Source organism: Caretta caretta, chromosome 16 (assembly GCF_965140235.1).
Source record: "Caretta caretta isolate rCarCar2 chromosome 16, rCarCar1.hap1, whole genome shotgun sequence".
Classification (NCBI taxonomy): Eukaryota; Metazoa; Chordata; order Testudines; family Cheloniidae; genus Caretta; species Caretta caretta.
This window is the reverse complement of record NC_134221.1, coordinates 4877065-4900006: the sequence shown is the minus strand read 5'-3', so window position 1 is coordinate 4900006 and position 22942 is coordinate 4877065. Positions and strand designations below refer to the sequence as shown.

Below are 22942 nucleotides of genomic sequence, written 5' to 3'. Positions count from 1 at the left end.
ATTTATTTATTGACAAATAAAATTTGCAGAATTTTAAAATATTGTGCATGTAATTTTTATGCACCAAATTCCCTCCGGCGTAAGACAGTGGATGGTTTGCTTTGACAGGAGCAGTGGAGGGAGCAGGGCACACTGTGTTCCCACGATGCAGCAGGAAGGGAGGGGATGGAGAAGCTGGGGCTGGCTGGGAGGTGCCAGCAGCAGAGTACACCCTGGAGCTAGGAGGGTAGCCCTTCAAGACAGGGAGCAGAAGCACTCGGAGCTATGGCAGCTCCCAGGGGAGGCAGCACCTCCCCCTCCCAAGAGACCCTAGATCACGACCCCCAGCCCTGCTGGAGAGGAATGAAGTCTAGACCAGCAGTTCTCCACTGGGGGTCTACAGCCCCCTGCAGGACCATAAGCCCTTTCAGGGGGGCTGCAGGACCCCATGCGGCTGAAATCCCCAAGCCCCAATACGGGGCTGAAATCCCTGAGCCCTCGAACCCCCGAGCACTGGTTGCCTCCCCCCATTGCAGTGCCAGAGCAGGTCAGTCCCAGGGGAAGCTCCACCCCCCCTCTTCCTCCTGTCCCTGTTCTCAAGACCCCAGCCCCTGGCCAGGTCAGAGGAGGGAAACCAGAGTTGGGCAGTGTGGGCAGCTGCTGCCCTGGCTGGTGTCTTGGAGCAGGCAGCCATGGCATTTCCCCATCTGCTGTTGGTGCCTGCAGTTTTGGCTGCTCCTCAGCTCATGCAGCTGTTATGAGCTGCCCAGGTAGGGGGACACCACTCTGTGGCCAGCAGAGCCCTTGGGGAGCAGCAACCACAGGGGAGCCCTCCAGGCACACATCCCCTAGCTACCTCCTCCCTGCACCCTGAGCTACCCCCCAGCCCGCACACATCCCCTAGCTACCTCCTCCCTGCACCCTGAGCTACCCCCTGCCTGCACACAGGCCCTAGCTACCCTCTCCCTGCATTCTGAGCAGTTTTCAAACTTTTTGAGCTGAACCCCCACCACACACAACCCAGACAGGCTAGGTGGCCTGCTGAGGTGAGTCAGGGGATGGAGGTGGTGCTGCCTTCCTGGACCCTGCTGTGCAGAGCTGGCCCAAGCCCCGCCAACCCCTGCCCCCCCAAATAGAAGTCAAACTATGCCTATGCCCAAGGGCTCACCCAGCCCCAAGTCACCCCCTCCCCCGCTGGGCCCTGGAGTTTTTATAGCATCTTGAGGAGGGCCTCAAATAAAAAGATTGAGAACTCCCGCTCTAGACCGAGAAGTAATAGTAGCCTCAGGGCCCTGCTTGAAACAAGACTTTGGCAGGGGGTGGGGTGGGGGGAGAACTAGGCATGCAGCCAAGGCCGTGAGCAGTTGCATACCACGAGCTGGGCATCTGCCCCGAGTACTCTAGCCAGATTGGAGTCACTAGATCTGTTTGTACCTGTAAAACAGCAGCATGCAAGTCACGGGCAGAGCACTGGTGATTGGCTGACATGGCTCCCGGCCCTGTCAGAATAGGAGTCAGGGCCAGTTCAATGAGTTAATAACTTAAAATTCAACTAAGCAACTTCCTTCCCCTTGCTGGAGGTTTTGCTGAACTGCAGCTCTAGGGGAAGTTCCAAGGATTAGCAAGGAGGAAGGTCTCCAGCAGGACTGCTCTGGGCAGCAGAATAGGAGGAAAGCACCTCCCCAGGGGGTTCCATTTGAACAAGCTCCCTGCGCCCTCGCGATTTCAACAGGGTCACACTTTGGTCCATGGCGGAAAGATCTGCCTGGTTCCAGCCAAGCATCTGTGGGCTACTAGGAATGCTGCTGCCACGCTCTCATGCCCTATAGACCTCCTGGTAACTGCAGATTAAATGTAGTTTGATTTATGCCAGTCGTTTTCAAACATTTTAGGCTGCATACACCTTTCCAAGTAACAGTCTACTGCATATGCCCATCTATCCATAGGTACAAGTCTTACTAAAGAAAATGCATTGTTCCCCAGTACAGGATTTTTCTCGTATACCCCCTGGCGAGAGCTCACATACCCCAGTTTGAAAACCACTAGTTTATGCTGTCCAAGTTCTCAGTGGGACTCCCCTTTCCGCACAATAAAGAGTGACTGTGTGGGAAGCCTATAGGGAAAGGCTCATTTGTCCATTGCACTCAGCACAGCAGGTGGCTAATTACTACGCACATCAACATGCTTAGTGTTTGGCAATTGGACCGGGGTGCAGTCAGTAAGAATTCCCATTCCTCTTCCCCTAAAAAGCTTAGGGGGCCCCGCACTGGCAATAGCATATGCTGCCCCCATACCCTTTCTGAGAATGAAGAGGATCTCTTGGGTTCCTGCTCTTATCTCAACAGAGTGTATTTCATTGAACACCTCACCACTGGTTAGCAGGGACAACCATCAGCACCGAGAGCTCACTGCCATGATATTTATTGGATCCCATTTATCAAACCACCAAGAAAGTTCTTCTGAATTTCTGTAATTCCAAAGTACTACAAATCACCAGGCAACAACACACGTGGGAGTCACATGGGTCCTTTCATCCGATTTGGAAGCACAAAGTGTTACAAGGGCACAAAGGGGGCTGGGGGGGGGTACTGGGCTCCTCCAGCAAACCTGGCAAAGTGTCAGTGGAGCAGTTGAGTTTTCAGAAGAAGCAGTTCCCAGTTAGGTCATGAATGCCAGAGGGTACATAGACACACCCTCCCCTTCTGCTTTGTATATGCTATTATCAAGGTAAGTGCAAGGTATACAAAAGATTCTCCATTCAGACACAATCACAGACAACTTGATTGGACACCGTCAGACAAACGAACAAATACAGCAGTAGATTTAAATCAGAACGACACGAGCTTGGTCCTTTGGAGGAGGTGGTGGTCATCCACAATGCCCATCCCATCCACAATGCCCAAAGAGGCCAACTCTATGCTGGCCACATTTCCTTTAATCCCAGGAGTACAAGTCACATTAGCAGCAATGTTCAGTTCACGAACATTGGTCTTTTACAGAGCGCACTATTCTGACCTTGAGTCTACAGTACTAGAGATGTGTCCACCAGCAGTGACAGAGCCTAGCAGACGGCATTGCATATTGGCTTGCATTACCAATTAGTGAAGGCGAATTATAGAAACCCCTCAGAGAACAGCATATTTCTTGTTCAGGCCCCTGTGGAAGAAAGCAGAGAAATGGCCCTTTTGCACTTTGGAGCAGAAGCATGAGAAAGGCCAGGTGCAGGTTTAACAGGGCAGTTCTCAATTCTGCGGCCTGCTCCGGGGCCAGGAGCACAGGCACTGGACATGGCTTGGGCCCAGCCGTTGGCACTTGGGGTCAGAAGCCAACCACAGCCAGGTGGAGAACAGGCAAATCACAGCAGGAGTCACAGTGCTTAGAGCTGAGACACCAACAGCTGAGTGAGGGAAGATCAAAGCTATCGCCAGTGCTTGGGAACTCTTTCAAGGGGCCAAGTCATGCAGGTTCAGCTGCCCACAGGGAGCGAACCAGCATTGTAGGCTGGGGACACTCCAGCTTTTATTGATCATTCTCCTACTGATCTGCAGCAGAGAACAATTTGCCCATTCTCCTACCACGCTTCACCCCCCATGTGCGTACCCTGCTTTCAGCCAACCAGGCCGACTCACCGGGCTCCACAACAGCTGCATATCAGGCCCAGAAATATGCTTGGGCTGGGACTTCGCTATTCATCTCCAGCGGCCTCCAAGCTGAACACCAAAGTGGCAGCAGTGGCTCCTGTTGCAACGCAGCTCCCAGACCACAGCTGCTTTCCTGGGTCCAACTGCTAACCTGATTCACAGACAACCCCGGAGATGCCTCAGGTGCTCACACAGCAGAGACTTTCAACCAGAGCTTCCCCACTGAGAAGAGAGTCTCCAAGCCTTTCTAGAGCCCACTCTGGGTGTACCAAGGGGCTAGAGACTTGCTCTCATTAAGTCATTCGCAGAAGTCTATTGGCAGCTGCTCTTGAAGAAGGAATGTGTAAGGCCACAGGCAGAACATGTCAGCTACCTTGGAACTAGCAGGTGTCCCCCAGAATCCAGTGCAAATATTCTCCCAAAATACCCAGTGGCATCTAGTCCCCCTCAGGCAGCAGGGCCCGTGACAAAGTGGAGTGGCTGGGGCCAGCAGCCCATTTCTGTGGTGCTTCAGAAAGTCTCCATCCCACGAAGTGCATCCGAGGACATTGAGAACAGAACACAGGGAAAGCTGCCAGGTTCCCTGCTGGGCAGGAGTGCTGCAGGTGGCATGGCCCAGGAGTCAGAAGTACAGGGCAGGCTCACTGCTGAAGTCGGAGAGGCCACTCTGATCGGCCGGGGTAAGCTACAGGAGAGAAGAGAGGAGCTGGGGAGTGGAAGCCGTGCAAGTCCTATGGCCAGGAGTGCCGATGCTTTGGGATGGCAGTGACTGATGGCCATGCCCCATTTCTGTGCTGAACGTGCTTTATCAGTCCCCAGAGGAAGGCAGGCAAGCTGGCAGCTGCATTAGTCTCCCCTATGCATACAGGCAGCAGGAGGCCACTGGCTGCAGCGGAAGCATCTGCTAGCCTGTCTGACTCTTGGCTCCGCTGTGGGCTCCCCGCTCCACAATGCCGCGTGGCAGGATCTCCCCCTCTCCCCTGCACCCCAGCGCTAGGCCAGGAGCCGGACCACAGTATGTGGGCTCAGGAAAGTACTGCTCTGAACCATGTCTGCTGATTGCAAGGTGGCCCCCCCTCCCCAGTCTCCCCCTCCTGGAAAGCAGAACCCTTCCTCCACCCCCACCCCCCCCAAAAAAGAAAAGAAAAGAAAGGCTGTTCATCCTGCCTCTGCCTGCCCAGTGGCCCCCCCCGCCCCCCGCCCACGGACTGGGCAAGCCAGGAGGGCACGGGACTCTGCACGCCCCCCACCTCGCTCTGAATGCTCACCGTGACCTGGTTCCCTGGGGCATTGGCCTCTTTCAGGGGGGGCCCGGCAGCACTGGCAGGCTGCTCCTCGTATTCCTGCTCCTGCCACCTGCTGAACTCCACGGCGTGCTTTGGAGTGTAGCTGGAGAAACCTGCACGGAGGAGACACAGACGCTTCAGAGCTACTGACCAGAGCAGGACTCCGGCAGCCAGCCAGCCGCTCCCCTCCCAAAAGGGGGATTTCCTCTGGGTCGCGTCATCCAACCCGCAGGGTCCAGCCCAGCCTCATGCACACGGGAAGAGGATTCACTGCCAGGCTCCCGTCAGGGGGTCATACAGGAGCTAGTGGAGGCCTGGGCTCCTAGGGTGGGGTCGAGCAGCTTCTGCCCCGGCTCTAGTGGCTGCAGCTGCCCCCTCTGCAGATGTCCCTGCGGTTACGCTCAGAGGGGGAGCCAGCAAGGCAACACCGACACTGCACAATCCACAGAGAGGGCCATCTCAAGTGGGAGGAGCTTGGGATTCCCCTCCCCCTATTTGGGGCTTGTCCACATTAAATTCCTTTTAACGCCCACTTCTGCTCCGCTGCTCACAGGGAATTCAGGAGCCCTGCAGCCATTTGCCTATTCCTGTTCCCCAAATCCGCCTTGATCTGGGAGTGGGGTCAGTTCTGCTGGGCTGGCTGCAGAGAGCCTACGCCAAGCATGTGCTGCCTAAACCCTGGCAAGTCCCCAAGAGCCAGCACTCCCAGCTCAGCCCATCCGTAGGGCAGGTCTGGAGCGGGAACAGGTTGGCGACAGATTGCCCGGCTCACCTGAGCTGGGCACGTTGGTGTGCATGGTGCAGGTCGGGCGTGGAATGAACAGGGAAGAGGGCTTGTCCTCCTCATCATCCTCCGCTTCTGAAGAAGACTCTTCCTCCTCCACCAGCGAGCTCTCAGAAGGGTACTCGAACGTGGTCTGCAGACTTGTCTCATTGAAAGAGATCTTCATCTGGAGAAGAAGGAGAGTCATTGGGAACCAGGCCACCGAGCCACCATTACCCACCCCGGCTCAGCCAGGTTGCTGCCAGCTGCCAGCAAAGTACCAGGACAGATGCTATGACTTTGCTCCTGATTTAAGATGCACCTGCCCTACAAAGTGACCCCTGACTTGCTCACAGATCCAGCTTCACAGCACTATTTAAAGGGCAGACAGCAAACTGGAGCAGGACGTGCAGCCCAGAGCCCCCTCCCTGAGCCTCACGCTCTTAGCATGGGCTCCTTGCCTGTGATGGTACCGCCAGGGAGGAAGCCCTCAGAGCAAGCCAGGCCCCAGAGCACCGAACAGGTTCTGGGTCAAACCCGATCTTCAAATCCCAGCCAGAAGCAGCATCACCTTTAGAGCTCCCTGCAAGGAGCATCCTTTCCCCCAACAGATCGCCAAGCATGGCTCTGGCGGCGGGGGCTCACATGCAGTGCACTACAGCAACCCAGTCATCTGGGACTCCCCCTCCATGGACACAGGGGAGCAGCCCCCCTGCTCCAAAAATCAGGAAGTGACTCCCGACCCACAGGGGGCTCAGCTCCCATAGCACTGCACCACCCCCAGCACAACCCCAGAGTGCAGCTACAGAGGGGCCTGAACTCCAGAGTGAGACACCAACAGCTCCCTCCACCCCTTCTCACGGCGACTGCCAGCACGATGAAAATGCACATCCAGGGCAATTCGCCACAGAAAAGCCTGAGACTTCAGAGCACAGGACCCTCGTCTCTGCCCAGGCACTCGACTGCCCCATCATGGGCAGGACCCACAGCGAGGCTGGGAAAGGACCCATCCACGAATATAACTACAGAGCCCCAGGGAGGCATCTGAGGCACCACAGGCCTATCCAACAGCAAGATGAGGCCACTGAGTAATGGGGGAATGGCCAAATCCTTCGCAATGAGAGCCCAAAAATGCCCTTGCCTGGAGCCAGCAGGAATTTCCAAGGGAAGATTAGCAACTTCCTGCACAGGCCAAACTGCTGGCTAGAACCTAGAGAGACCCGCTGCAGGGCGGGCTCCCCAACATGCCCACAGGCATCTCTGGTCAGTTTCCCCAATGCCGTTCTGGATAGCAGAGGAAGCAAAGAGCCTGATCCAATTATCTCGGCTCCTGCTCCAAGCAGCAGTGACCGGAACTGTTCACAGGGAGGGGATCTCAAAAGACAGAGGCCAGGAAGCAGCAGAGATCCCTGCCCTAATCATAGCAGCCATGGGGGCAAGGAGCGGACCTTACTGCTAGCCTGTAAGAGCAGGCGATAGGCTGGCACCCCACTTTCCTCCCACGACACCAGCCTTGCCCTTCCTGTTTTTAGCCTGAGCCAGCATGACACCCCAGAGGCACCTGCATCTTTCCAGCAAGGTCTGAGAATGGAGAAAGCACCTTCCAGCTGTGGTGGCATGAGGGCCCACTCCATGGAGGGCAGTCTGCCCTACCCTTTATGTGCTAGCATGCCCAGCAGAGTCTCTTCCCCTTTGGCAGCTATGTATTATATGCCTCTCTGGAAGCTCAGCAGGCACCAGCTGGCAGCCAGCTGATGGCAAGATTCCATCACCGCTCAGCACATTCCAGACAAGCAGGGCACCACTTAGTGTCCAGACTCCAACTTGCCAGGAGACTGGTCACAAGGAGGGGCTCCCTAGCTGTACTTAGATTTCTACGTCGAAGTGTTTTAATCACCTCTGTAGCTATTGGGGGGCAGTGCCTCCCCCTCAGTTGCCTCCCCTCAGCCCAGGAGCAGCTCTGACATGGGCCGGGAGTGCCCCCAGCATCTGCTGCCCCTTCCCTGCTGCAGCTGCTCAGCAGCTCCTCCGCTGGTCACCTGCTGCATTGCAGGGGGAGGAGGGTAGCTCTGGCTGCTCTTTCAGCTGCTTCCCTGCTGGGCTGAGGGAGCCGCAGGGAGACCTGGGCAGGAGCTTGACTAGCTCTGCCTGAGCCTAGGGCAGGTTCCGGCACTGGATGGCTCCCCGCCCCCACGCAGCCCCCGGGAGAGGTGAAACCAACCAGCAGTTCCAGTTCCTGATTCTCTGCCCCAGCCCCAGGCAGAGCAGCCTGGGGGGTTACCCTAACCCGCACCAGCTGGCATCAGTACCCTGGGGACCCCAATCCTGCTAGGAAAAGTTGGAGCACAGCCTGCCACTGCCCCTTCCACTTCTGATGCGCCCCTCCCAACATGCCACCTGGACCCGGGGCTGTGGGAGTGCTGAGGTCAGAACCAAACGCGCCAGTTCTTCGTCCATGGGGGAGCCCCCCCACCCCGCTCCGCACCACAGGAATCACGGGTGTTCCTGCTCTGACTGTGACCCCTTGGCCCTGGGGCTGACGGGAAAGGTGCTGAAGGAGAGGGGATGGCATTGCTGCACACAGAGTCTGGCATCATGTGGCTACTTAGGCTTGGTCCCTATGCTCACCATCAACTTGCACCCAGCCTCCCCAGGCACAAACAGCAATTGCTAACAGGTGTGCAAAAGGAGGCCCTGAGCAGGGACCAGATGGCCTCAGACTGGGGCATGGAGAAGGAGGAGGCTAGAATAAAAGATGCCCTATTGACATTCAGCCAGTTATGACAAGCGGAAGTTTGGGAAGGGATGGGAACCCTCCTGCTTCTGGACTTGGCCAGCAGCAGGAGACTGACTAGATGGCCCAAGAAGATCCAGGATGGCACAGCGGGGTACCACAGTTCCCACACTGAGAGCTGTACTCCAGAACAATCCTGCGTTGGCCTGGAGACAGGCATTTTCCATCCCACATTTGGGTTCAGCGATCTTAAGAAGCTCCGGAGCCCTACCCCACAATCCGGCTGCTCTGCACAGGCTACTTACAGAGCCAGTGAGTTAGCCAGTGTTGCTCCTGAATATGCCAGATCCCGAGGGGAGGAGAGGTGCCAGTCTCCAGCGGTTAACCTGGAGCTTACAAGGACAGAGGGACTCAGGACTGTTGGATGGGGTAGACCCTGGAGGAAGGCAACTGAACAAATCCAATCATAATTCCATGTCAAAAGAACAGCTGGAGACAGACTAGCTAAGCCACTTGTGCAAGACTGCAAGGTGCCCTAAGTGGCATAAAGAACTCTGAGAAGAGAGAAAACAGTGGCCAAAATGCCCACAGCTGCAGTACTCCTGGGACCGGGGGCTGTTCCTGGTGCACTTTCAGGAAGGGCATAAGGGCGTCATCTTGGGGACACACCAGACATTAGGTGAGGAGCAGTAAGCAGTGCAGGGGGGCAGAGAAGCTTCATGTGGAAGGCAGAACCCAGGGAGTAAGCGGAGAGCAGTAGAACATGAAGATTTCCTGAGAAATCTTGAGGCTGGGCAGGAGCACTAGGCAGGACTGCCTGAGCTGGATACTAGGCTGACTGGTTCCCCTTCGCCTCAGGTGGCAGGACTCTTTGGAGCTGAGCCCTAGCGACAGACAGGGATCGCTCTGCAAGATGAACGGTGCTGGCCAGCCTTACTACGCTTGCCCTGCCACAGCTTCATTTGCGAGAACTGCTGAGATACAGGCCTATGGTGGGGCAGTCCTCAGAGATGGATTGGAGGGACACTGCTGTACTGGTGACTGAGTGGACACTCAAATCCTCCCGGAAGCAGATGATATTAGAGAGAACTATGGAGCTGGTGGCAATAGGGGCCCTTTACAATTAGGACCAAGGAACAGTAGGGCTGATTCCGCTTGGAGAAAGCCTTATTAGGGTTCAGAAGGGTTACTGACCTAGGGGAAACAGCGGCCAGGAAGTGGAAGATGGGGTTGAGGGAATGCTAGGCACTCACTAGTACCGCATTGCTGTCAGACTCATTGTACATATGTGCAAGCAGCGTGTCAGCCAGTGTCCGATATTCACCCTTAAGGACTAAGGGCAGAATGACTTCCCCAGGCATCTGCATTCACACCATAGGCTCCTGGGAGCCATTACCAGACTTGGGACTTTCCCATGTTGCAACTTGTCTCTGCTTCTGGCCAGCTGAGCAGCATTTTGACAGCCAGGTGCAGCCCAGCTGCTTTGACCTTCCTCCAACACAGGGTGTCGGATTCCTGCCCAAATGCTTGTTATGAAAGGTCAGTGAGCAGGACAAACTCCATGGGAAGTGTGGGCACAAAACAGGTAGTCCCCCAGAAAGTCACGGGGGATAGGGGAGGTTAAGACTCAAGCTCACCTCTGTAGGCCACTCCACTTGCCACTAACCGGTTCTCACAGGCAGAGGCTGCGCGCCAAGCAGGTGGAATGAGCAAGCAGGAGTCTCTGGGACCCTGAAGAGAAGCAAAGAGTCGGGATGGGGTGGGAGTTCCCTATTGGCAATTGCAGCCGAGGCGGCTTGAGTGCGCTCAGCGTGTTTCAGCTGCTGCTCAAGGAAACAGGACTAAACAGATGAGAGCAAGAGACAACCCTGACCCCCTGTTACTGGTTTCTCCAAGAGGAGCCCTCCGCGCAGCTCTCCATCGTGGGTAGCACTCAGCCAGTGCGGCCCCATACTGCGAGTACTAGCCAGGCTGGGGTGGTCGGTGCCTGCACGCTGCACAAGACTTGGTGTACAGAGCAGAGATTACACGAGTGTACAGCGCTGCGGGCCACTGGAATTTTACTGGGCCTTCTAAAGCAGACGCTGTAAGTCTATTTGCTAAACTGGGAGCTGCAGACAGGTATTTCCAAGAACAGTTTGCTCTCCCCCCACCCCCCCCAGCAGTGTTTAGCAATAAAGTTATCCTTCTGCAGTTTGCTCATGATGGTTACATTATGGCTAGAAAGAAAAAAGGGAGTGTCTGTGTAGGCTTATCTTGGAGCCTTACACCCCAAGGAAAGGTGGAACACGTGGGACTGGGGGGAGAAGATCTCACATTCTTCATAAGGTGTTCAAACAGCAGCAATGCAGGAAACAGGTTCTAGATTGTGGAATCCCAATGCAAAGCCTCTAGCTAGCCTCTGCCTGGGATACGCAGGCTTCAGAAGGAAAGTCCAAAGGTACCAGCAGCCAGTTTGCTTCAGACAATTTTATTCCCAGGGGCAAATGTACTCGGGGCCTGGCCACAGGAGCTTACCAGTCTGTACATTTCAGCGGTGAACCCCCCGGTGCTGAAGCGCCGTTAGCAGAAGGGAGCAGAATGATGCCCCACACCAGGTGTAGCTGACTCAAGTTCTACTCTTATATCTTAACTGCAGGTGCTGATGTCTGCATGTTTCATTCCACCAGTTGCTTTACCCAGACCTATGCCACAAACTCCACATCCTAGACAGAAACATGTCTGAGCATTAATGCTTCATCCAGGGATGAAAGCCATCCCCCACTGAGCAGTGAGAATGAGGCTCTCAGGGAGGCACACAGTGCTGGTAAGCCAGGTGATGTTTGTATCCATGGTAAGTAACCTGTTTACTTGCCAAGGTTTCCAAAGTACTGAGAACAGAGCACAGTCTGATCCCAGAGGGAAGCAGGTTGTGCCTGCAGGCAGCATAACAGCCACACATGGATCCAACAACAATTTTTAATCTACAAAGAAATCCAGCCCCATAGTTTCGGGCAGTGCTGAATGGGTGAACGCACCAGAGTCCCAACCACACTTCAGTGTTCATTCTAGGCAGGGCGCGTCACAGCAGCCCTGCCCAAACCCCAGCTTTATGGTCTGCTCAGGCATTCGCCAGTCCCCCGCGTGGGCTGCACAAAACGTAACATTCTGCAAACTGAATACATATCACAGCTCCATAAAGGAGTCTGAATCCAAGTCTAACCAGGGACAGCTAGTGGCTGCTCTGAAGCAGACTAACACTTCAGGAGATAAAGATTCCCACCTCTGAAGAAGCTTTAGGGTTGTGTGGAAATATAGTCAGCTAGTTTAAACCTGCTAGTCCAGGGATGGGGTGGAGGATGGGACATGTGTCTCCACAGGCAGGGAACGACGATCCCCCACCTGTGCCGACAGTGCTGAGCAGTGGTGTAGCCGTGTCAGCCCCAGAATATTAGACTAGAGCTCCGCGGAAGCTGGTCTCTCACACCCACAGAAGTTGGGACAATAAAAGATACTACCTCACCCACCTTGCCCAGTGCCAAGCAGGCCAGTGACTCAGTCTCACAAGCAGGTCTGAGGTGAGAGCTGTCAATTATCTCAGAACTGTGGCAGCAGGGGAGTGTATTCTGTTACCTGCGCTTTTTGCAGGGGAAGCAGTTTGGGGTCATCCGTCATGGAAAGTGCAGATACCACCATGATCCGAGTCCAGCCTTCTGCACCTATCCCCCTACTCGGCCCTCTCCTGCAAATTGACAGGGGCTCCAGACTGTTCAGCTGTGCAGTACAAACACAGCTGAAGGGGCAGGTACTGATCCAAATTCTCAGTTCCAGACTCTCCCACTTCACTGTCATCTCCTGCCAGCTGGAAGGCAATGCGTGACAGAGCAAGGGCAGGTGCCATACCCTAGATTGCAGCATCTCAGAACAGGCAGCTCTATACGTATGGGCATGTAACTACATGGGAGCCTTCACTGACACCAGCTAGCCATACCACCTACTTACTCAACAGCTAGGGACAATGCAGTCCCATTGTGAATTGCACAGGAACCTGTGACAAAATGAGAATTTTCTGAAGTATCTGTAGGAATCCTAGGTGTGCCTCAGTTTCCCTCTGCACTTTGCATTGTGGGAAAAAAGTTTAAGTTTCCTGCTCAAACAGCACAGCTCGCAGGCGGTCTGGGGTGTCACCTGGCTGTCTAGAGGGGATGAATAGGGTCACAAAACAACTGGCTGAAACTGACCCCGAATCAACAGAGCATCCAGCAAGACAAAAACCACCGAGTGAACCAGCCACACCTGACACCAGAAAACCCTGAGAAGACCGGCAAGGAAGAGAGCAAGGGATGGAATCCATCACAGCTTGGCCAGCTCACCATGGCACTGGTTTGACCAGGGTGGACTATGGCTTAACCTCTGCCTCTCTGTGCCACGGAAGGACTGTCACATTATGTAGCCAGGTGACTAACAAATGGTTACCTTGGTTTTGAAAAGGCTGCCTGTGTCATGGTAAATGCTCCCTGAGAGCACTGCACCTGGAAGGAGCACACTACAAGCCTCCAGCAGGAGCCCAGTTGGGCTGGATTTGCTGCAGAGAGCCACAGAGAGAGGGATCGCTGGTGCTGAAGGCCCGGTCTTGGAGACCCTAGGCCTACCCCTGTGGAAGTGCCTGGGTTCTGGGAACCCAGCATACTAAACGGGTCACTCTCAAGAGACTGGTTACGGGGCTCAGCATAGACCAGACCCTGGGACTCCATGACATATGCCAAGAAGGTTTTCATGCAGACTAGAGACACTGAGGCTGGTCCTCTCAGGGTTACTTGACAGAAGGCGTCAGGGAGGTTATGTTACTGTGACAGGTGATGACCCAAGTATGGTGATTATAGAGCAGCTAAGTGCTGGTAGAACCTTATCTATGGAAGCTTGGAACAGCCTTGGAGAAGCTGGGAGTTTACATCCCTAGCAGCAGCCCTGTGGTAGCAGGGCATTTGCAGTGGTCCCAGGAGAGCCATCCAGATTATGGCCCTCCACCTTCTTGGAAAGAGAAGTTTTGCCCAACTAGAAGGGGGGAATCTAAGAATGGCTGTCACAAGATTAAAACCCTTCCAATTTAAAACAGACTATGGATAACCAAGGGCAGATGGTTCAATCTCATTTTAGATTTAAAAAGCAGGCTCCGTGTCTTAGGTGGTGGAAGCCCACAGTAATGTGGGGATAGAAGAGCCTGGAACCGGTTCTGCCATCACAGGGTACAGATTGCACCACTAGGACTGCATCTCCAGCAGCCGCTTTAGGTCCCTGTAAGGGCTCTTCCTGGATTATTTTGCCAGTACCACTGAGCAACAAGCATTTTCCTGTCATACTCTTTGCTGAGGCAGGAAAGGTGTGAGTGTGAAGTTAGTTTCTCCTTGCTAGACTACTATGATGTCATCCCAGAAGAGTCTGTCAAGAGCACTTTCTGTTCAGTAACTAACACTCTTTTGCCCCATCAGTTGAGAGTCAGTGTTTTTACCTGCACAAAGTAACCCCAAGATTTACACTGGCTAGCACGCTAGGGAGCGCTGGGCTGCTGGCAGAGGAGAGTCTCTGTAGGATCAGACACCAATTCCCATGCCATGCTGCTCAACAAGAGAATCTCCCCTTACAAAGCCAAGCCACAAAGCTGCTTGGTGTAATCCATACACTGAAGCACATGGCAGATGGGAGGAAGGAACCCAGACTCGAAATATTAAACTTCACGTAAGAGAAGACACAGGGAAGAGAGCTTCAAATTCCTGGTGAGAAGAGACAGTGCAAGGAGAGAGGCATCGAGGGCATCAGGAAGCAGAGGTCTGTCAGAACTCAGCACTCTCTCAATATCAGCCCAAGCTGTGTTCCAACAGCCTCACAGCTCCACTGGGCAAATGGAGTTTGTTACTTGTGCGCTGCAGTGTGGCTATTCACCAAGCCTCAGGAGAATGACTATGCTCCCGGGCAGATCTGCAGGAAGGAAACTGGACTAGTGTCTTCGGCAGCTGAGTCAGTAACTTACCCGTTTAATGCAAATAATGTCTGTGCAACTTGTAAACATCTCCCTTCTCCACTTCCAAACAACAGATCTCATCCAAATACAGAGAAAGCAGGATAGAGTGAACTGCTATCCTGGCCCAGAGCCTGTCCACACATGGAGTTATTCTGGAAGAACTATGGCACTGTAACTTCACACCCTACGTTAATCCAAATGAACTTTCAAGTGCGGACAAGCCCCAAGACGCTTGATGCCATAGACAGGCCTGAAATGGAGATCTCTGTACAGCTAAAGAAGGATCCTGGCTTGTGGACCAGTCTGAGGTACTCCCTGTGTGCCGGGCTCATCGATATGAGGAATAACACAACCATGAGGCAGAACACCCCAAAGGGCTCCTTTACAGAGAAGGAGACTTTAAGAGGGTCACCATTCTGACCTTTAATCTACAGATGAACCGGAGCCTTCTGAGACCTAGAATGGAATAGAGGCCTCCTGTGTTCTAGGAAATACTGGGAATAGAATCCCCTTCCTATACTGGAGAGGAGCTTCTCCTAGTGTCCAGAACTAAAGGAGACAGGTGCCTGTCTCAGCATTTTGAAAGAGGGTTCCCTCAAAAAAAAGGGGGGGGCGCTTAGAGCGCGTCATGAATGGAATAACCTCACTGGAGAGTTTCCAGAAGTGATATGTTGGATGTTTGTTCTACAAAGAAACAAAAAGATGCTTCCCTAATGGGGAAGCCAGCGAGTCTCCCAAGTTGCATTGGAAGCTCCCAGGTGTGTCCTCAGACCTGCTGCTTCAACTACAAGCCGTACAGTTTTCTTGGTGTTTGCTTAGGAAATCTAACTGTCTCAGAACAGAACCTTTGAGAGGTCTCGCTCAGATGGCTGCAGGCTAATACTGCTCGGCTTTCGGACAAGAGGATGGCGCTCTCCTGTAGCATGCCCAATACAAGTCAAAAGGACAGAGAGCAGACCAGGAATCTCATTGAATCAATCTGTCTTCATCTTTACCCAGGATCTCCCCAAAGACACACAGTATGGCTGCTAAAGGTTTCACTTCCCAGGAACAGCTAGCCACACACCCACGGCCCAGGGATTATACTGCAGTTTAGCGGCATCCCACTGCACAGGAGCAGGAACTTGGTTTTTATAGTCGTTTTTCAACAGGTCAGTGTTCACCCTGCCGCATTTGCAGAGGCTGACCAGCAGCAACACACTGGAGCCAGCTGCAGACTAAGACAGCCCTACAGCAGTTACATTCAGGTTTTCTTTGCTGACATAAGAGCTATGGGTTTTGTTGAACCTCTGCCTTTGTTTCCTACATGCGCAGATGGCAAGGAAGAGGTTCCTACTTGCTGGCACTCATGCCAATGCAGGGTTCTGAGCGCACTGGGGAGGGCTGTTAGCAGGGACTAGAGAGAAAGACAGTCAAATGGAGCACTTGAGGAAGGGGGCATGCCAACCTCTTCCAATAGAGAGAGGGTCTGATCCAGCCCAGGGATTAAGGAGACAGATCAGAGATATTTTTAAACGTAATCCAGCAGCACCAGGGCCTTTCAGTCCCCACTCGAAGCCAGCTCTTGCCTCAGGGTCTTGCTGAGCCATGGTGAGCATCACAAGTTGCTTAAGCAAAAGAGAAGCCTCCTCTTTGTGTAACAGCTCCTTGCAGGGCAGGCAGTAGGCAGAGAGAAGGGGGTTGTGGGCAGATGCGGGGTAATAGCCCTTCTTCTAGAATGCAGACAGTGATCTTAATTGCTCTTTATTAGAGGAGCCCTTTTCCCAAGGCTACTCCCGGGGCTACAGTAACCCTCCCTCTGGCAGAGGGGAGCTACTATAGCATACCCCTTTTCTATACTATACTATAACATACCCCCTTTCCTTTCCTCTCTGTCCTCCAAGCCAACGAAGGCAGAATGCACCGCTCCCACTGTGCTCCTAGGCCCAAGAGCCAGGGGCTGGCTGTGGTTTGCAGCATGGTGCCTGTTTCATGAACTCTCCCTTCTCTCACATCACAACCTAGGAACAGCAGCATTAGAGCAGAGCGGGCAGAGCGGCTGCTCCTGCAAAAAGGCATCTGGCTCACAACTGACTAAGAGGGCAGAGGTGTGGGAGGTAATAATTTTTATGGGTGAGAGAGAGACAAGCTTTCGAGCTACACAGAGCGCTTCTTTGGGTCTGGGAAAGGCACTCCGAGGGTACGTCTACACTGCAATTACACACCCACAGCTGGTGTTACTGGCTAAGATGACCGAGATCAGCAAATCGGGAGTCTGCCCACCTGGGACTGGATCTCTCCTGAAACCGGACTTTGACCACAGAGTCCATTCATCACTCCGCTTTACAACCCACTTCACCCCCTGGTGTGTATTACAGCTTTGACCCTGCAGGCAGTAGGTGTGTTCTTCCCAGCAGTAATAGGAACCTTAGTCAGCTGTACTGGTGCCTGCAAGGCAGCAGAGCAATGGTAGAAATCCATTCCTGGGCAGCCGCACTATGCTAAGGTCACATTTCATATCACCCTGTGAGGCTCCATCATGCAGAGGGGGTCGTGTACACTAGGGCTGGAGGGAACAATTTGTCAACACAGCTACCAACTGTTCAGCTCCATTGGCATTACAAGCTGCAGGAAGGACTCCAGGAGGCCACCAGTATTTTAAGGACCATGTCATGTAACTCTGCTAAGAGCAGGTCTGCACAACGCTGCTTCGAGGTTTGTGGCTGCCAGCACCTGGCCTGCATGACAGCTCCAGCATGTCCCACTGATTCAATTCTGCTGGGGATACCTGGTAGGGCAGCGGTTCTCAAACTTCATTGCACCACAACCCCCTTCTGATAACAAAAACTACTACACAGCCCCAGGAGAGGGGACCGGAGCCAAAACTTGCCCAAGCCCCATTGCCCTGGGTGGGAGGGCCCAAGCCTAAGCCCTGCTGCCCATGCAGCGGAGCTTGGGCTTTGGCCCCAGCAAGTCTAACGCCAGCCCTGGTGACCCCATTAAAAACCCACTTTGGTGGCCCAACCCACAGTTGGAGAACCACTGTGGTAGAGCAACTGAAGGGCAGATTGACTGTCGAAGCACCATTGTGCAGACCTGCTCTGAGCAGGGTTACATAGCATGGTCCTCAAAATACTTGTTCCTCATTCCACGAAGGGGAACATTTTAATCCTAAATGGACATTTGCATTCCACATTTTAAGCAGCGCAGTGACATTAGAAAATACAGCAGGTTGGAATGTGGCATGCATGTCTGCAGGGAGACGGACTATCTCCAAGAAGAGCCTTTCACAAGCAGCAGTAGGAAAGCAGAGGGTTTAGATAGTTTCAAATCTGAAGGATCTCACTTCTGTATCTGTACATGGCTGCAGCTCAACCAATGCCGCAAGCTCCACACTATGAAAAACAGAACACGTCACACTAATGCTGGGACCACTGCTGGCTCTCCAGCCATTCCGAGTCCTGCTCATCACTCACCAATCCTCAGATGGCCTGGTGCCTAGTTAGAGACAAGCTCTCCAGCAGTACCCCCAAGGACTGGATGCTCACTGGGGACCAGACACCTCCTAAGACTCAGGGTGCAGCTCCAGAGCTGGAGACACAAACCTCCGAATACATAGTTCTACACCACGACCTACAGGCAGCCTCACAGCCAGAGGAAAAAGGAAGTCTTCAAAACAAGACTAACATCTCCCTCCCACAGAGGCCTCCCCCTTTCTTAAGCAGCTTGCAATCCTTGCTGTCAGCTAGCACAGACATGACAGTCAACGATCAGGTGCTTGAGAGAAACCTAGATTCGTATCTTGGCTTTGGCGGATGACCAGCCTCAGAGAGAGATTGGGTCACATGAGCTCACTGGGGATAGGTATTACCCCACCATCTCCTAGGCATTTGATATCCAATATCCCTCCCTTCCCTGCAAAGCCCAGAGGATCCACATCCTGCAGCGAAGCCCATCTCTCCTTCCTGAAGTTGCTGTTCTTTGAACGGCCTGCTATTCTGTTTAGGTCCTTGTACCACTTCTAGGCTCATGGCGTATGAGACACCCTATGCTGAAAGGACAAGCCATCTGTTAAGGACAGGAGAACACCCCCAGCCTGCCAGAATAATCAAATTAGTTAATTCCTCTCTCAGCACACATAGCCTGCTCCTCACCACAGCATCTCACAGGTGAGCCGGTTGTATGAGCAGATAGCCCGACTTGTGGGTTCAGATGGAATATACTTGCCACATTGCACTTTGCTAGACGGCTCTGCTTGAGCCTTTCTGGCTTTAGGATGCAAAGTGTGGTTGAAACATCCAACTCTAAAATCATTTGCTATACTTTGGAACTACCTGGGTAAGGCCTAAAGGACCCTTGTACAGGAACAGGAAACAACTCACATGTGCCAGACCCTGCATCTATGTGGCACCCAAAACACCACGTGTTATTGTAAGGTCATCTCAGCCTTTATTTCAGGGGAACAAGCTCTATGGAATCAGAAGAAAAACAGAACCGCAGATAAACAAGCCCCCAGGTGAATTTCTCTTCCCCCCTCTCCCACCCCAGGTCTGGGGCAGGAAGAGAAAGGGTGGCCCTGGTCCAGTCATCTAATTCTCAGCTGAGCACTGCACTATGCCATCTTTGGGTATGGATGACAGCGTGGCAACAAGGAAGGATACTCCGTCTCCCATCAGCCAGCAAGTAGAATGAGATCAGCTAATCACAAAATGCCTGTAAAATACGTCAGAGCAGGAAACAAGCTGTCGAGATTCTATGCATTCTGCAGAGATATGGCTGTATCTGCACATTCCACAGCGGGCACAGTAATGCAGGCCCTATCCTTACTGTTTCAATATTACTCATTAAACTAAGTATAACACTAAACAAACAGCTCCATCAGATTTTACGGCGAACACACAGAAGGGCACGTTTACCATGAAAATATATTACTTCAAAGTCAGAGAGAGGCTCCTCTCCTGTAGAAGGACTTTTCCCACACAAACCATTCACTAGAAAAGCAGAATTTCACTGTGATCAAGTTTCAGAGGAACAGCCGTGTTAGTCTGTATTCGCAAAAAGAAAAGGAGTACTTGTGGCACCTTAGAGACTAACCAATTTATTTGAGCATGAGCTTTCGTGAGCCACAGCTCACTTCATCAGATGTTGTTAAAAGGGAAGTCACTTTACCTGCATTCCTGGAAACCATGTCCAGGCCTGGTGCTCATTCCTTATAGTTAAGGCTGCGAGTCTCTCACTGAAGTCACGGATTCTGTGACTTTCCGTGACTTTTGCAGCAGCTGGTGCTGGCTTAGGGGCTGCCTGGCTCGGGTAGCCCCTGGGCCAGCAGCAGCAGTTTGGGTGTGAGTGAGAGGGGGCTCAGGGCTAGGAGTTGGGAGGTATGGGGGGCACTTACCTCGGGGTGGGGGGCTCCCTGGCTCCCACTGGCATGGCCCTGCAGCTCCTAAGCAGAGAGGCATGGGGGTGCCTGCAGGCCCTGCCCCTGCAGCTCCCTTGACTGTGGTTCCCAGCCAACGGGAGCTGTGCAGCCAGCTGGCCCCTCCGCCGCCTAGGAGCTGCAGGGACACAGAGCCCCTGCCAGCCCCACCAACCCTCCCCCCCCCCCCCCCCCCAGCACCAGTGGCGGGCCCAGGCCACTGCCCGCCTCCCTCCCCCCAGAACCCACAGGGTCCCGGGGCACCTCCCGCACCAGTCACGGCACCCCCAGACCGTCCCCTGCAGAGCACCCATGGCCCCCCGCCCAAGTTTTAGTTAGGGGTACATAGTAAAAAAAAGTCATGGACAGGTCATGGGCCGTGAATTTTTGTTTACTGCCCGTGACCTGTCCATGATTTTTACTAAAAATACCCGTGACTAAAATGTAGCCTTATAGTGTGTTGACAAACAGGAAAGTGTGCTAAGAGCTACAATAATGATTCAAGATCCACAAGACAACGAGAGGCTTAGAGAATCATAGAATATCAGGGTTGGAAGGGACCTCAGGAGGTCATCTAGTCCAACCCCCTGCTCAAAGCAGGACCAATCCCCAATTAAATCATCCCAGCCAGGGCTTTGTCAAGCCTGACCTTAAAAACATCTAAGGAAGGAGATTCTACCACCTCCCTAGGTAACGCATTCCAGTGTTTCACCACCCTCCTAGTGAAAAAGGTTTTCCTAATATCCAACCTAAACCTCCCCAATGCAACTTGAGACCATTACTCCTTGTCCTGTCCTCTTCTACCACTGAGAATTGTCTAGAACCATCCTCTCTGGAACCACCTCTCAGGTAGTTGAAAGCAGCTATCAAATCCCCCCTCATTCTTCTCTTCTGCAGACTAAACAATCCCAGTTCCCTCAGCCTCTCCTCATAAGTCATGTGTTCCAGACCCCTAATCATTTTTGTTGCCCTTCGCTGGACTCTTTCCAATTTATCCACATCCTTCTTGTAGTGTGGGGCCCAAAACTGGACAGTACTCCAGATGAGGCCTCACCAATGTCGAATAGAGGGGGACGATCACGTCCATCGATCTGCTTGCTATGCCCCTACTTATACATCCCAAAATGCCATTGGCCTTCCTGGCAACAAGGGCACACTGCTGACTCATATCCAGCTTCTCGTCCACTGTCACCCCTAGGTCCTTTTCCGCAGAACTGCTGCCTAGCCATTCGGTCCCTAGTCTGTAGCTGTGCATTGGGTTCTTCTGTCCTAAGTGCAGGACCCTGCACTTATCCTTATTGAACCTCATCAGATTTCTTTTGGCCCAATCCTCCAATTTATCTAGGTCCCTCTGTATCCTATCCCTGCCCTCCAGCGTATCTACCACTCCTCCCAGTTTAGTATCATCCGCAAATTTGCTGAGAGTGCAATCCACACCATCCTCCAGATCATTTATGAAGTTATTGAACAAAACCGGCCCCAGGACCGACCCCTGGGGCACTCCACTTGACACCGGCTGCCAACTAGACATGGAGCCATTGATCACTACCCGTTGAGCCCGACAATCTAGCCAACTTTCTACCCACCTTTAGTGCATTCATCCAGCCCGTACTTCTTTAACTTGCTGACAAGAATACTGTGGGAGACCGTGTCAAAAGCTTTGCTAAAGTCAAGAAACAATACATCCACTGCTTTCCCTTAATCCACAGAACCAGTAATCTCATCATAGAGAGCTCAAGATCTAAGAAAAGATCAAGAGGCAATTTGATCAGTCTGTAAGTTCCTACAAAGGGAGAAGATATGACATTGGCATGCAAACATGCATGCGCATGGTGCCAAGGAATGCTTACCAGAGGCACCAGTGAACACAATGCAGATCTATGAAGTGTTCAAAGCACAACAGGGACCAGAAGGAGAAGGCGCACACTAGGCATGGAACCAAACTACTGCCAAGAAAGGGACTCTCTTGAAAAAACCTGTCCTCTAAACCAGTGTTTCCCAAACGAGGGATGCCGCTTGTTCAGGGGAAGGCCCTGGTGGGCCGGGCCGGTTTGTTTACCTGCCATGTCCGCAGGTTTGGCCGATCGCAGCTCCCACTGGCCGCCGTTCGCTGCTCCAGGCCAATGGGGGCTGCGGGAAGCGGCGCAGGCCAAGTGACATCTCCTGCTGCTGATTGCTCAGTTCCTCTCCCTGCTCAGGCCTCTCTCCTCGTACACAATGCCACCCTTCTTGCACCAGCCCCCAAGTTAACTCCGGTGGACTCCTATGTAGCTGTGTGGCCTCCAGAAGCAGCAGCTAAGCTGGTTCTTTCTATTTCCTACTGCTTTTACAGACCTCCAGTCCATGAAAAGCCAGGACACCTGAAGCAGCAGCAAGAACCAAGAAAATACAGCTCTCCATAGCCCATGGTGAGGAAGCCACTGGTACACAAGGTGCTGAGATGCACTCTCCCCCTGTAATATACTGCCAAAGCCGAGATCAGAGGTGCTGCGCTCCTTAAATATAAATGAGAAGAAGCTGCTGGTAGGGGCTCAAATTTTGGAACTTGCAGCACCCACAGCCTGGATTTGTTAACCTCCTGGGCACAGCACAAAGCACATTTTCTCCCCTTCCCTGGTAAGGAGGGTGTGAGCTCAGGTGGATCTAGCTACATCCAGTCCTTTGTCAATGTTTTTGAGTGGCACCTAGGAATGGAGCTTAGGCATCTGAAGAAATAAATTGTTCTTCCACAAACTGCAAGTGAAAGTTGACAAAACTGTCTTGTGAGCAACCTCCTCACTGGTAAGTTAGCAGCAGAGACTGAGGTCTGCACTTGTTCAGATACACTGCTAGTTTGTAGTCATCAAAAGCAAAGAGACAAAACTCACTGATAGTTAGACTGTCAAAAGCAGAAACCTCCAAGGTATAGACACCACATACATTCATAGGAACACAGGAATGACCAGTCCAGATCAGTGCTCTGTCCGGCCCTGTACCCCGTCTGAACGTGGCTAGCAGCACACGCTTCAGAGGAAGGTGTAAAAGACCCCCCGGGGGTGGAGGGGGTATAGCTTGATATAGCTTGTCCACAGGGAAAATTTCCAGTATTGGTTAGCTTACGTCAGATATTGTTTAGCTTATGTCACGAAGCAGGAGAGTTTATAGCA

The 22942-nt window shown here is 53.0% G+C and overlaps 1 protein-coding gene across 2 annotated transcripts in view; it reads right to left on the bottom strand.

Annotated features, from left to right (window-relative positions):
- LOC125623313 (anaphase-promoting complex subunit 2) overlaps nt 1–22942 on the bottom strand; it is a 66694-nt gene that overhangs the window by 41010 nt on the left and 2742 nt on the right. The gene's annotated exons all lie outside the window — the stretch shown is intronic.